At 42.5% G+C, this 13,512-nt stretch overlaps 1 protein-coding gene across 3 annotated transcripts in view; it reads left to right on the top strand.

Moving 5' to 3' along the window:
- LOC134350350 (neurocalcin-delta) overlaps positions 1-13,512 on the top strand; it is a 335,975-nt gene that overhangs the window by 140,906 nt on the left and 181,557 nt on the right. The gene's annotated exons all lie outside the window — the stretch shown is intronic.

Here is a 13,512-nt window from a genome sequence, read left to right as displayed (position 1 = left end):
TTTTCAAACTTTGCTGTCAATCACAAAATATGCACCAAAGGCAATAGCATGGTAGGAGTTCACGCAAGAAATTTTCAGCACTAGTGATCACCTATAAGTGTTCAATTCCCACTGCCCGTGTGTGAAATTCCCAGATCAGCAGTTTTTGAGATACTCAAACCACCCCATCTGGCACCAACAGTTATTTCATGGTCGAAGTCACTTAGATCATATTTCTTCTCCATTCTGATGTTTGATCTTAACAACAATTGAACCTCTTCATCATGTCTGCTTGCTTTTGTGCATTGTGTTGCTGCCACATGATTGGTTGATTAGACGTTTGAATGAACAAGCCACTGTACAAGTTACCTAGTAAAATAGCCTTTAGATGTAGATACATAGAATCAAAAGGCTTTTTCTAATGTGCTCATAGGTTATTTGAGTGTAATTACTAGTGTTTAGAAATTTAAATTGACAATTTAATACAGATAAAAATACATTGGTGCCTTGAGGCTACATAATAATAAATAAATAAATACAAACGTACATGAATAAGCAATAATTATCAAGAACATGAGATGAAGAGTCCTTTAAAGTGAGTCTATAGGTGCTGGGAACAGATCATCATGGGGCAAGTGAAGTTATCCCCTTTGGTTCAGGAGCCTGATGATTGAGGGATAATAACTGTTTCTGATTCTGGTGATGTGGGTCTTGAGCTGTCTGTACCTTCTTATGATGGCAGCAGTGAGATGAGAGCATGTCCTGGACGGTGGGGATCCTTGATGATCAATACTGCTTTCCTGTGACAGCACTCGTTGTAGATGTGCTAAATGGTTGTACCCCTGATGGACTGGGCTGTATTGTAGGATTTTCTATTCAAAGGTATTGGTGTTTCCATCCCATTTCATGATGCAACCAGCAATATGCTCTCCACCACATACTGACATATCCAAAAGTGTGTCACTGTTTTAGACGACATGCCAAATCTTTGCAAACTTCTGAGAAAGTAAAGATGCTGCCATGCGTTCTTCATAAAGGTATTAACTGTTTCTGAACCTGGTTTTGTGGGGCCTAAGGCTCCTGTACCTTGGTTAGACCACAGTTGGAATATTGTGTTCAGTTCTGGTCATCTTATTATCAGAAGGATGTGAAAGCTTTAGAGTGGGTACAGAGATTTACCAGGATGCTGCCTGAACTAGAGAGCATGAACATTGTGTTTTATAGGATTGCTTATATATTTACATTTATTGAATTTATTTTGTTCTTTATGCTTATTGTGATGTTTCTTCTGCTGCATCGGATACAGAGTAACAATCATAAATCTCCTTTACACTCATAAACATTCTTGAATCTTGAACATCTAATGAGGATAGGGGAGATGTCAAAAGTAAGCTCTTTACTCTGAGAGTGGTGAGTGCATAAAACACCCTGCCATGATAGTGATAGTGGTAGAAGCAGATATATTAGGGGCACTTAGGAAACTCTTAGATAGGCACATGGATGATAGAAAAATGGAGGGCTATGTATGAAGGAAGAGTTAGATTGATCCTAGAGTAGGTTAAAGTGTCTGCACAACATTGTGGGCTGAAGAGCCTGTACCATGCTGTAGTGTTCTGTGTTCTATGTTTGGTGTAAATTATGAAACAGATACTTGCTTAAGTTAAAAAAAACACAACAGCCAAAGTGCAATGTGCAATAAACCAAAGATTCACATAGATTTCAGGAGTAACTTCTATTTGTCCCACACAGTCATGGATCTTGAGCAATACTTCTATTCCCTTGTTGCTGTGCCTAACTTTTTTCTGTCGGACAGTGTTAAACACTTGCTTTATAATCAACTCATCTCTGACTCGTTACCGCATAATGTTCCTGAATCTGCAGCTGACACTGATCCACAGACAAGTCTGTGTTTAATGAAAACAGAATTATGTCGGATAAACTATGTTTTCTTTGCGAGGTGCTTTGATTGTTGCCCTGATGGTGTAGTTTGAACTTACAGTCAAACTGCTCCAGTGATTTTCTTTAACCTTGGTTGAAAGATGGCAGAAAAGAGTAATAATTTCCAATTGTGTTATTGAAAAGTTAATCATGTAACAAACATTAAATGTCCATAAAAATATGTAGAGCATCAATAGTACCAAAGATATTAATTTGTGAGCTTGATGAGGTAAATGATCTGATTCAGGAAGAAGATTATATAAGATGCAGATAACGTTTTCTCCCTTTACACAAAAGAATTATTGTGCAGCTTAGTAGCTGTCTTCTGGGATCTCTGAGGTTGGGGCAATAGGCTAATGAATCTGAATTTAGACTCTACAACTCATGTTCTCAATATTGTTTCTATTTGCACAATTTGTCGTCTTTTGCACATTGGTTGTTTGTCAGTATTTGTTTTTGTATAATTTCTCGCGAATTCTGTTGTTTTTTTTCCCTGCAAATGCCTACAAGAAAATGAATCTCAAGGTATATGGATACTTTGACAATAAATTGTACTTCGACTTTGAAAGGCAAAAATTTATTGACTTAAGGATCAATAGAAGATAAACAAAAGTTAACCGTTTGGTTTAGATGGATCAAAACGGAGAAGAAAAAAAATTCACCCCCGGATGCTGAAGAAAATTGTCCCAAGTTTTTTTCTCTGATACTTCTTTGAATGATGGTATCACGGAGATCATAATCCAAAGAAATGAATCCAAATCCTTTCATAGCAAATTTAAAAAAACATTAATCAAATAAGTCTGGAATTAAATAAAGACTAGTTTCAATGCCTGGGAAAGCACCAAATCATTAAGAACCCAGATTTGAGTTTATTTATCACATGTACATTGACACATACAGGGAAATACATTTTTTGCATTAACAATCAAAACACCTGAGGGTGTGCTGGGGGGCAGCTCGCAGGTGTTGCCACACATTTCAGCGCCAACGTAGCCTACCGCATTGCTCAGTGGAAGAACAATCATAAAGACCCATTAGTTTCGTCTTTGTGAAGGAAATCAGCACATGTCTGATCTTTCAGGATTTACCAGGATGGATTAGAGAGCATGTTTTGTGAGGATAGGTTGAGTGAGTTAGGGCTGTGCTCTTTGGAGTTGGGGGCAGTGAGAGGTGACTTGATAGAGTTTACAAGATGATAAGAGGCATAGATCGAGTGCACAGCCAGAGACTTTTTCCTAAAGCAGAAATGGCTAATGCAAGGGGGTATAATTTTAAGGTGATTGGAGGAAAGTATAAGGGGGATGTTAGAGGGAAGTTTTTTATACAAAGAGAGGAGGGTATGTGGAACACTCTTACAGGAGTGGTGGTAGAGACAGAACATTAGGGACATTTAAGAAACTTAGAAAAGCAGATGGATAAATAAAAAATGGGCTGTTATACAGGAGGGAAGGATTAGATTGATCTTGGAGTAGGTTAAAAGGGTGGCACAAAATCATGGGTGAAGAGCCTGTACTGTGCTCTTCTCTCCTTGTGATTATTTGAGTTAGTTGCCTTCCTGTCAGTTTGAACCAGTCTGACCATTCTCCTCTGACCTCTCTCATTAACAGGGCATTTTCACCAACAGAACTGCTGCTCACTGGATGATTTTTGCTTTTCACACCATTCTTTGCAAAATCTGTTGTCTGTGAAAATTGTGGGCCAAGGGGTCTGTAATATTCTATGTACAAAGAAAGGTTCAATAAATGGTTAAGTATACTAACACAACTTCTGGTAATTTCTCCCCTTCCTCATTCTCTTTATTTCCATTTCCCATTCTGGCTTCCCTTTTACCCCTTCTCTTCTCATCTGCATGTTACTCCACACTGGTTTGCCCCTCCTTCCCTTACTCCCATGGTCCACTCTCCTCCACTATCAGATTTCTTCTGCAGCCCTTTACCTTTCTCAGTTCTCACCATATCTCCTTCTCCCACCCACCTATCTTCTGCCTTACCTCATTTCACCTATCACCCGCCCATTTGTCCTCCTCCTCCTAACCCCACCTTCTTATTCTGGCTTCTTCCCCCTTCCTTTCCAGTCCGGATGAAGGGTCTCAGCCCAAAATGTTGACTGTTTATTCTCCTCCAAAGATCCTGCCTGGCTTGCTGAGTACTTGCAACACTTAGTGTGTGTTACTTTCAATACATCCGATATTATTTTTATGTTTATACAGTGGGAGAGGGCTGATGGAACAATAAGTAGGTCTTCAACAGCAGAATATTAGGACCATAATGTCTGCTCTCTATAATTATGAAAAGTATGTCTTGTCTTATCGCTGTTTGGATTCTCACTTTGTGTCATAAAACAGTTGTAGTGCAGAGATGGTGGAGCAGACATTTTGTGCTGTGTTTGGTACTCAGTGTACATTGTGGTGAAGTCAAAGTTAATTGGACTGAAGTTTCATTTTAGAGAAAACAATGGTAAATCTGCCCTTGGCAACTCTCCAAAATACCTGCATTGTGTGTGAACACCCATGGTGAGTGCTGTTATTGTCCTTGGTATGTTGTAATTCAGCAGGTAAACTACGGACCTGGATTAATCTCTGATCTTTAAATTTCGAGAAAAGGCAAACAAAATGCAGTATTGTTGAGCTGCTCTTTGTCAATCAGCAGGTGCAATGGTGAATTTAAGGGCCGTGATATAATTAACAGTCCAGCCACTGGTTTGAACAGGTAGCTGGAGTCAAATGTATTGGAATCACTTCGGATGTAAAGACAACTTAATGTGAGAGGTAAATTACTTCAGCAGACTGTAAGGTTTCCGGTTTCCAGTGGAAGTCACTGTTTTATATCAAAAGAACTCACAACTGCTGGGTCTGGAAGACCTGAGTTATAAGAAAAGATTGAATAGTTTAGGAATTTATTCCTTGGAACATAGAAGATGGAGGGGAGATTTGACAGAGGTATACAAAATTATGAGGGGTATAGAGAGGGTAGGTGCAAGCAGGCTTTTTCCACTGAGGTAGGGTGGGACTACAACCAGAGGTCACAGGTTAAGGGTGAAAGATGTAAAATTTAAGGGAATCATCTTCACTCAGAGGGCCGTAAGAGTGCGGAACAAGCTGCCAGCGCAAGGAGTACGTGGGAGCTCAATTTCAATGTTTAAGAGAAGTTTGGATAGGTACATAGATGGTAGAGGCATGGAGTGCTATGGTCCCGTTGCAGGTTGATTGGAGTAGGTGGTTTAAATAGTTCAGCACATACTAGATGGGCTGAAAGGCCTGTTTCTGTGCTGTACTTTTCTATAACTTTATGACTAACTCAGGTACTCAGTGTTATTTCTTTATTTATCTACCTATTGATTTATTTATTTCTTTTTTCATAGTTTTGGCTTCTTTTGCACACTGGTTACTTGTCAGTCTTTGTGTGTGGTTTTTCTTTTTTTTTGTAATTTATTTTTTATTGAATTTGTTCTACTGTGAATGCCTGCAAGAAAATGAATCTCAGGGTAGTAAATGGTGACATAATCATATTTTGATAATAAATTTACTTTGAAGTTTGAAAGAATGACTTATCTCTTGGTTGCAGAAGCCCTTAAAACATTTCATAAACTCAGTGTTCATTTTTTGCGTTTCTGCGCTTGTTACCTGGCTTGTTGATCTAGTTCCTTTGAATCAGGGGTTCACAACTTTTTTTTAATGCTATGGACCAATACCATTAAACAAGGGATCCGTGGACACCAGGTTGGGAACCCCTGTTTTGAATGTTTGGTGACAAAATTGTGTCTGCTTGTGTCGAATGCATCACAGAAGACTGTGTAAAATGTTTGGAGGCCTCTAGACCATGTGGTAAAGTACCACCAAGTACAAGATAATTCATGTGTTTTGTTTCAAGTTATGAGGCAAGAGAACCATGGAGTCAGAGCACTACAGCACAGAAACAAGCCCTTGGTTCATCGAGTCCATGCTGAACGATTGTTCTGCCTAGTCCCATTGATCTGCGCCTGGACCACAGCCCTCCACACCACACCTATCTATGTACTTATCCAAACATCTCTTAAATGTTGCAATCAAACACTCATCTACCACTTTTGCTGGCAGCTTGTTCCACACTCTCTCCACTTTCTGAGTGAAGAAGATCCCTCCAGGATCCCCTTAGATAGCTCACATTTCACCATAAACCCATGATATCTGGTTATTGTTCCACCCAATCTCAGTGGAAAAAGCCTGCTTGTGTTTACCCTTTCTATACCCCTCATAATTTTGTATGCCTCTATCAAGTCTCTCCTTATTCTGCTGAACTTCAGGGAATGAAGTCCCAAGCTGTTCAGTCTTTCTCTATAACTCAGGGCCTTAAGTCCTGGCAACATCCTTGCAAATTTTCTCTGTCCCCTGTCAATCTTATTGATATATTTCCTGCAGATAGGTGATGAGAAGTGCACACAATACTTCAAATTCCAGAATGCCCCAGGCAGTAATAGTGTCACACTTGACTAACCGCTATGATACCACGCACCCTAATCATCCTGGTAAATCTCCTCTGCACACTCTCTAAAGTTTGTACATCCTTTTTGTTGAGGCAACCAGAACTGAACGCAATATTCCAAGTGTGGTCTAACCAGAGTTTTATAGAGCTGTAACATTACCTTGTGACTCTTGAGCTCAATCCTTTGATTAATGAAGGCCAACATACCATACATCTTCTTAAAAGCCTTATCAATTAGCACTGCAACTTTGACGGATCTATGGATGTGGACACCAGGATCCCCCTGTTCCTCCACGCTGCTAAGAATCCTGCCATTAACCCTATATTCTGCCTTTAAGTTCGACCTTCCAAAGTGAATCACCTCACAGTTTTCCGGTTGTACACCATCTGTCACTTCTCAGCTCAGTCAATGTCCCGTTGTAACCCATGACAACTTTATACACTATCCAAAACACCATCAACCTTCATGTCATCTGCAAACTTATTAACCCACCTTTCCACTTCCTTATCCAAGTCATTTACAAAAGTTTCAAAGAGCAGGGGTCCCTGAACGGAACCGTGTGGAACACCACTGGTCACCAACCTCCAGGCAGAATACACTCCATCTGCTATCATCCTCTGCCTTCTATGAGCAAGCCAATTCTATATCCACACAACTAGCTTTCCCTGCATTCCATGTCTCCTGACTTTCATGTCACGAGTATGTCATCATTTCTTGTCTGAGTCACCTTCTATACTGATACACCTATGCCTAGCATCATTTTATGGACATATAATCAATCTATGTACATAAGCTATCTTATGTATTTAAATTTATAAACACAAGAAATTCTGCAGATGCTGGAAATCCAAAGCAACACACACACAAAATACTGGAGGAATTCAGCAGGTTAGGCAGCATCTATGGAAATGAATAAACAGTCAGTGTTTTGTGCCAAGACCCTTCTTCAGGACTGGAAACGAGGGGGGAAGATCCCAGAATAAAAAGGAGGGGTAGGGGAAGGAAGCTAGCTGGAGAGTGATCGGTGAAGCCAGGTGGTTGGGAAAGGTAAAGGCTGGAGATGAAGAAATGTGACAGGAGAGGAGAGTGGGCCATAGGAGAAAGGGAAGGAGGAGGACCCAGGGGAAGTGATAGACAAGTGAGAAGAGGTAAGAGGCCAGAATGGCGAATAGAAGAAGAGGGGATGGGAAATTTTATTTTACTGGGAGGGGAGATCGATATTTATGCCATTAGGTTGGAAGCCACCGAGAAAGAGTGTAGGGTTTTGTTCCTCCACCCTAAGGATGACCTCATCGTGGCACTAGAGGAGGACTGGTTGTTCTTCTCCCCCCACCTTTTTATTCTAGCGTCTTTCCCCTTCCTTTCCCATCCTGAAGAAGGGTCTCGGCCCCAAATCTCGACTGCTGACTTCCATGGATGCTGCCTGACATGCTGAGTTCCAGCTTTTTGTGTGTGTGTTTTTTATATTTATTGTGTTCTTTATCTTATTATGTTTCTTTCTGTGCTGCATCTGATCCACAGTAACAATCATTTTGTTCTTCTTTACACTTGTGAACTGGAAGTGAGGTTAAACAAACTTAAATGAGCCTGCCATGTGGAACCTTATCAAATGCCTTACTAAAGTACATATACACCACATCCACTGCTCTGCCATATCCTCAAAGAATTCAGTCAGGCCCCTCACAAAACCATGCTGACTATGTCTAATAAGACTGTTTCTCCAAATGCTCACATATCCTCTCTCTAAGAAACTTCTTCAATAACTTGCTCACCACTTAAGTAAGACTCACTGGTCTGTAATTCCCAAGGTTATCCCTACTCCCTTTCTTGAATTAAAAAAAAGACTCCTGGTTCCCTTCTCCTAAACTGGAGGAAATTCTCTTTATCTCTTACGTTGCTGAACAGACTGTGAAACAGGAGTGCTGTTAAGAGAGAGAGTGCTGGAAGTTGTCATATGGAAGGTGACATTATGTTATGAAGCAATGTAGCAAAGAGTCAACTAGTAGTGAGAATTAGGAAGGGACGAAAAATTTGCTGGAAAATCTGGCTCATGGTTCTGACCGGATGCACAGCTGAGTCAGTGCCAATCTCAACAAAAGATGCACGCTCAAGATAATTAGGAAGGAGATACAGGAACCTTACTACCATTTTCAGGAGCAGTTGTTACCATCCAGCCATCAGGCTCCTGAACTTACTGAACTGGTTCCACAACCTCTGGACTCATTTTTAAGGACTCTGCAGCTCATGTTCTCAGTATGATTGAGTTATTGATTTACTGAATGACCAATTTATTGATTGATCGCTTTATTTATTTACTTGTTTGTTTGTTTGTTTGCATAGATTGTCTTCTTTTGCACATTGGTTGTTTGTCAGTTTTTGTCATTGGGCATATTTAAAGCAGAGGTTGATAGGTTCTTGATTTAAAAAGGCATCAAAGGTTACAGGGAGAAAGCAGTGGAATGGGGTTGAAAGGTATAGTAAAATCAGCCAGAATGGAATGGCGCAGCAGACTTGATGAGCCAAGTGGCTTAATTCTGCTCCAATGTCTTATGGTCCTATGGTCCATTGGAATAGGCTTATACAAGTATTTTAGTTATCTAAGAGCTAAGTTTCTTGTAATCTCCAGTAGGTGTTAAAGGTGGGCAGATAACACCTTACATGCAGCTTGAGTATCCTAAAACAGCAATCACACTTGCTTCTGAACACCTCATTCTCCATGGAAAGTCCATGGGCAGTGATCATTGTGGCCAACGTTCCTTCTACCGTTTTTTACATCAGCCATTGCTCTGAGCAGGAAATATTTACATGGCCTGAAAACTGTGTGGCACTTTATGATAACATTATATAAAAGAAAATTCCGGCTGAGTGGCAACAAAGGCTATGTGTGCAGGAGCATTTCAGTTACTGCGCGGCCACACACCCGCGCAGCTTAGAGGGAACAGTGATTGTGGCAGTAGGCAGGAAAAATATAGATCTCTTAAGAGTCCAAGGTAAGGTTTGTTGGAGGCATGAGGCTTTCTGGCAGGAAACTAGGCGACATGGTAGTATTATGCTTCGCGCAATAGTTTTCTATGCCGGCAGTTACTGATCCAGGTTCAGTTCCCACTACTACCTGTACGTTCTCCTCATGGTTTCTTCCAGGTGGTCTGGTTTCCTCCCTCATTCCAAACACGTATGAATTAGGGTTAATAAGTTGTGGGCATGCTAAATTGGTGCTGGAAGTGTGGCGATCCTTATGGACTACCCAGCACAATCCCCCTTGATTTGATTTGATGAAAATGACGCATTTCACTGTATGTCTTAATGTGCATGTTCACATGCACAAATAAAGCTAATCTTTAATCTTTAAATAAGGAAGATGCCATTCAGCTGGAAGGTATTTGGAGAATGTTGCTGGGCCTTGAGGAATAGAGTTTCGGGGAGAGGTTGTACATTTTGGGAGTTTATTCATTGGAGAGGAAGAGAATGAAGAGTGATCTTATAGGGATGCATAAGATCATGAGGGACATAAATGGGCCCAACTCACCCATCTTTCTTCCAGGGTTGGAGAATCAACAACTAGATTCCGCTAAGACTCTGGCAAGATAACACCAGCAACCAACAGCGACATCCTGCAGACAGCTCAAAAACTTCTAGACACTCTTCTTCTTCTAAACATATTTCTTCCGAACTGTGATCAATTGCAGTCTGTAATTTCCCTTCTAATGATGTATTTCTGAGCTGACTAAGCAATCTGGTGCTTCTGCGATCTCATGGGGGATTCAGCGTGGAGACTGCAGCTATGGCCATTACTGGGGGGTGTACGCTGTGTCGATTTCTAATCTTCCATTTCTCCATGCCGATTAAAGCATCGAGCAAGATTAAAATTATCAAGGGGAGAGTGGAAAACGACCAGGTGTTCAGCACCATCTGCCTGCATGGGACCGGTCTCTTCCTGCTGCTGCCAGTGTGCAGGAGGTGCAGGAAGCTTGGGTCCCATTGCTGCCAGAAGTGGGGGCAGCTGTTACCCTGGCAGCCATTGGGCTCTGGACATGCTCCTTTCACCTCAGCGCTGAACGCGCTCCGCAGTTGTGGACTCACTTTTGGGGATTCTGCAGTTCATGTTCGTTGTGTTTTTGGTTGCTTCTTTTTAAACTATTTGCTCAATTTGACAGAACATAGAAACATAGAAAACCTACAGCACAATACAGGCCCTTTGGCCCACAAAGTTGTGCCGAACATGTTCTTACCTTAGAAATTACTAGATGAAGGTGTTTCGGCTCTGAATTGACTCTGTGGCCGTGGCCTGTGAACATCAGGATCCTGGACCGACTTCATTTGCCTCAGTGGCTCCTTGGCTGTGGGCACGCTTTCGGGAACTCTAATGCTATTTGTTTACTTTTTATTGTTTGCACGACTTGCACTTTTTTCACACATTGGGTGCTTGATGGTCTTGTGTGGGGTTTTTCTTTAAATGTGTTTTTCTTTAATTGTGTGCCAAGTGGCTGGCAGCAAAAAGATGAATATCAAGGTTGTCTACTCTATACATACTTTGATAATAAATGTACTTTGTAGAAGGCGTAGATTTACGGTGAGAGGGGAGAGATTAAAGGTGTAACTTTTTCACCCTGAGGTTGGTCAATGTTTTCACCAGGTAATGTTGCAGCTTAATAAAACTCTGGTTAGACCACATGGAATATTGTAACAACACAGAAAATGCTGGAGGAACTCAGCAGGCCCGGCAGCATCTGTGGAAGAAAGTACAGTCGACGTTTTGGGCTGAGACCCTTTGGCAGGATGACTTGGAATATTGTTTTCAGTTTTGTTTGCCTCATTATAGGAAGAATATGGAAGCTTTAGAGAGGATGCAGAGAAGATTTACCAGGACTTTCCTGGATTGGAGAGCATGTGTTATGAGCATAGGTCGAGCGAGCTAAGGCTTTCTCTTTGCAGCGAAGGAGGATGAGAGAAGTCTTTATAGAGGTGTACAAAATGACTTCACCACACCTTGTTCCAATTCCAACCTCACTCCTTCCGAATGCTCTGCTCTTCACTCCCTCAGCACTAATCCTAACCTTACTATAAAACCCGCTGATAAGGGGGTGCTGTTGTAGTCTGGCGTACTGAACTCTACCTTGCCGAGGCACAGCGTCAACTCGCGGATACCTCCACTTATTTACCCCTCGATCATGACCCCACTTTGGAGCACCAGGCCATTGTCTCCCACACCATCACCAATTTTATCCACTCAGGGGATCTCCCATCCACTGCTACCAACCTTATAGTTCCCACACCCCGCACTTCCCGTTTCTACCTCCTGCCCAAGATCCACAAACCTGCCTGTCCAGGTAGACCTATTGTCTTAGCTTGCTCCTGCCCTACCGAACTCATTTCTGCATAGCTCGACACTGTTTTATCCTCCTTTGTTCAATCCTTCCTACCTATGTACGACACTTCTCACGCTCTGAAATTTTTTGATGATTTTAAGTTCCCTGGCCCCCACCGCTTTATTTTCACCATGGATGTCCAGTCCCTATATGCTTCCATCCCCCATCAGGAAGTCTCAAAGCTCTCCGCTTCTTTTTGGATTCCAGACCTAACCAGTACCCCTCTACCACCACTCTGCTCCGTCTAGCGGAATTAGTCCTTACTCTTAATAATTTCTTCTTTGGCTCCTCCCACTTCCTCCAAACTAAAGGTGTAGCCATTGGCACCCGTATGGGTCCCAGCTGTGCCTGCCTTTTTGTTGGCTTTGTGGAACAATCCATGTTCCAAGCCTTTACTGGTATCTGTACCCCACTTTTCCTTCGCTACATGGACGACTGCATTGGCGCTGCTTCCTGCACGCATGCTGAGCTCGTTGACTTTATTAACTTTGCCTCCAACTTTCACCCTGCCCTCAAGTTTACCTGGTCCATTTCCGACACCTCCCTCCCATTTCTGGATCTTTCTGTCTCTATCTCTGGAGACAGCTTATCTACTGATGTCTACTATAAGCCTACGGACTCTCACAGCTACCTGGAGTATTCCTCTTCTCACCCTGTCTCTTGCAAAAATGCCATCCCCTTCTCGCAATTCCTCCATCTCCGCCGCATCTGCTCTCAGGATGAGGCTTTTCATTCCAGGACGAAGGAGGTGTTCTCCTTTTTCCACTATCAACTCTGCTCTCAAACGCATCTCTCCCATTTCACGCACATCTGCTCTCACCCCATCCTCTTGCCACCTCACTAGGAGTAGGGTTCCTCTGATCCTCACCTACCACCCCACCAGCCTCCCGAACCAACATATAATCCTCCGTAACTTCCGCCACCTTCAACGGGATCCCACCACTAAGCACATCTTTCCTTCCCCCCCCACTCTGCTTTCCCCAGGGATCGCTCCCTAAGCGACTTCCTTGTCCATTCGTCCTCCCTATCCCTTCCCACCGATCTCCCTCACAGCACTTATCCTTATAGGCAGAACAAGTGCTACACATGCCCTTACACTTCCTCCTTCACCACCATTCAGGGCCCCAGACAGTCCTTCCAGGTGAGGCGACACTTCACCTGTGAGTCGGCTGGTGTGATATACTGTGTCCGGTGCTCCCGATGTGGCCTTCTATATATTGGCGAGACCCGACGCAGGCTGGGTGATCGTTTTGCTGAACACCTATGCTCTGTCCGCCAGAGAAAGCAGGATCTCCCTGTGGCCACACATTTTAATTCCACGTCCCATTCCCATTCTGATATGTCTATCCATGGCCTCCTCTACTGTAAAGATGAAGCCACACTCAGGTTGGAGGAACACCACCTTATATTCCGTCTGGGTAGCCTCCAACCTGATGGCATGAACATTGACTTCTCTAACTTCCATTAATGCCCCACCTCCCCTTCATACCCCATCCGTTACTTATTTATTATTATATATATATTTTTTTCTCTCTTTTTCTCCCTCTGTCCCTTTCACCATACTCCTTGCCCATCCTCTGGGTTTCCCCCCCTCCCCCTTTCTTTCTCCTTAGGCCTCCCGTCCCATGATCCTCTCATATCCCTTTTGCCAATCAACTTTCCAGCTCTTAGCTGCATCCCTCTCCCCCCCCCCCCATCTTCTCCTATCATTTTGGATCTTCCCCCTCCCCCTCCCACTTTCAAATCTCTTACTATTTCTTCTTTCAGT

This window comes from Mobula hypostoma, chromosome 1, assembly GCF_963921235.1.
Source record: "Mobula hypostoma chromosome 1, sMobHyp1.1, whole genome shotgun sequence".
Classification (NCBI taxonomy): domain Eukaryota; kingdom Metazoa; phylum Chordata; class Chondrichthyes; order Myliobatiformes; family Myliobatidae; genus Mobula; species Mobula hypostoma.
This window is presented reverse-complemented; position numbering and strand designations above follow the sequence as displayed.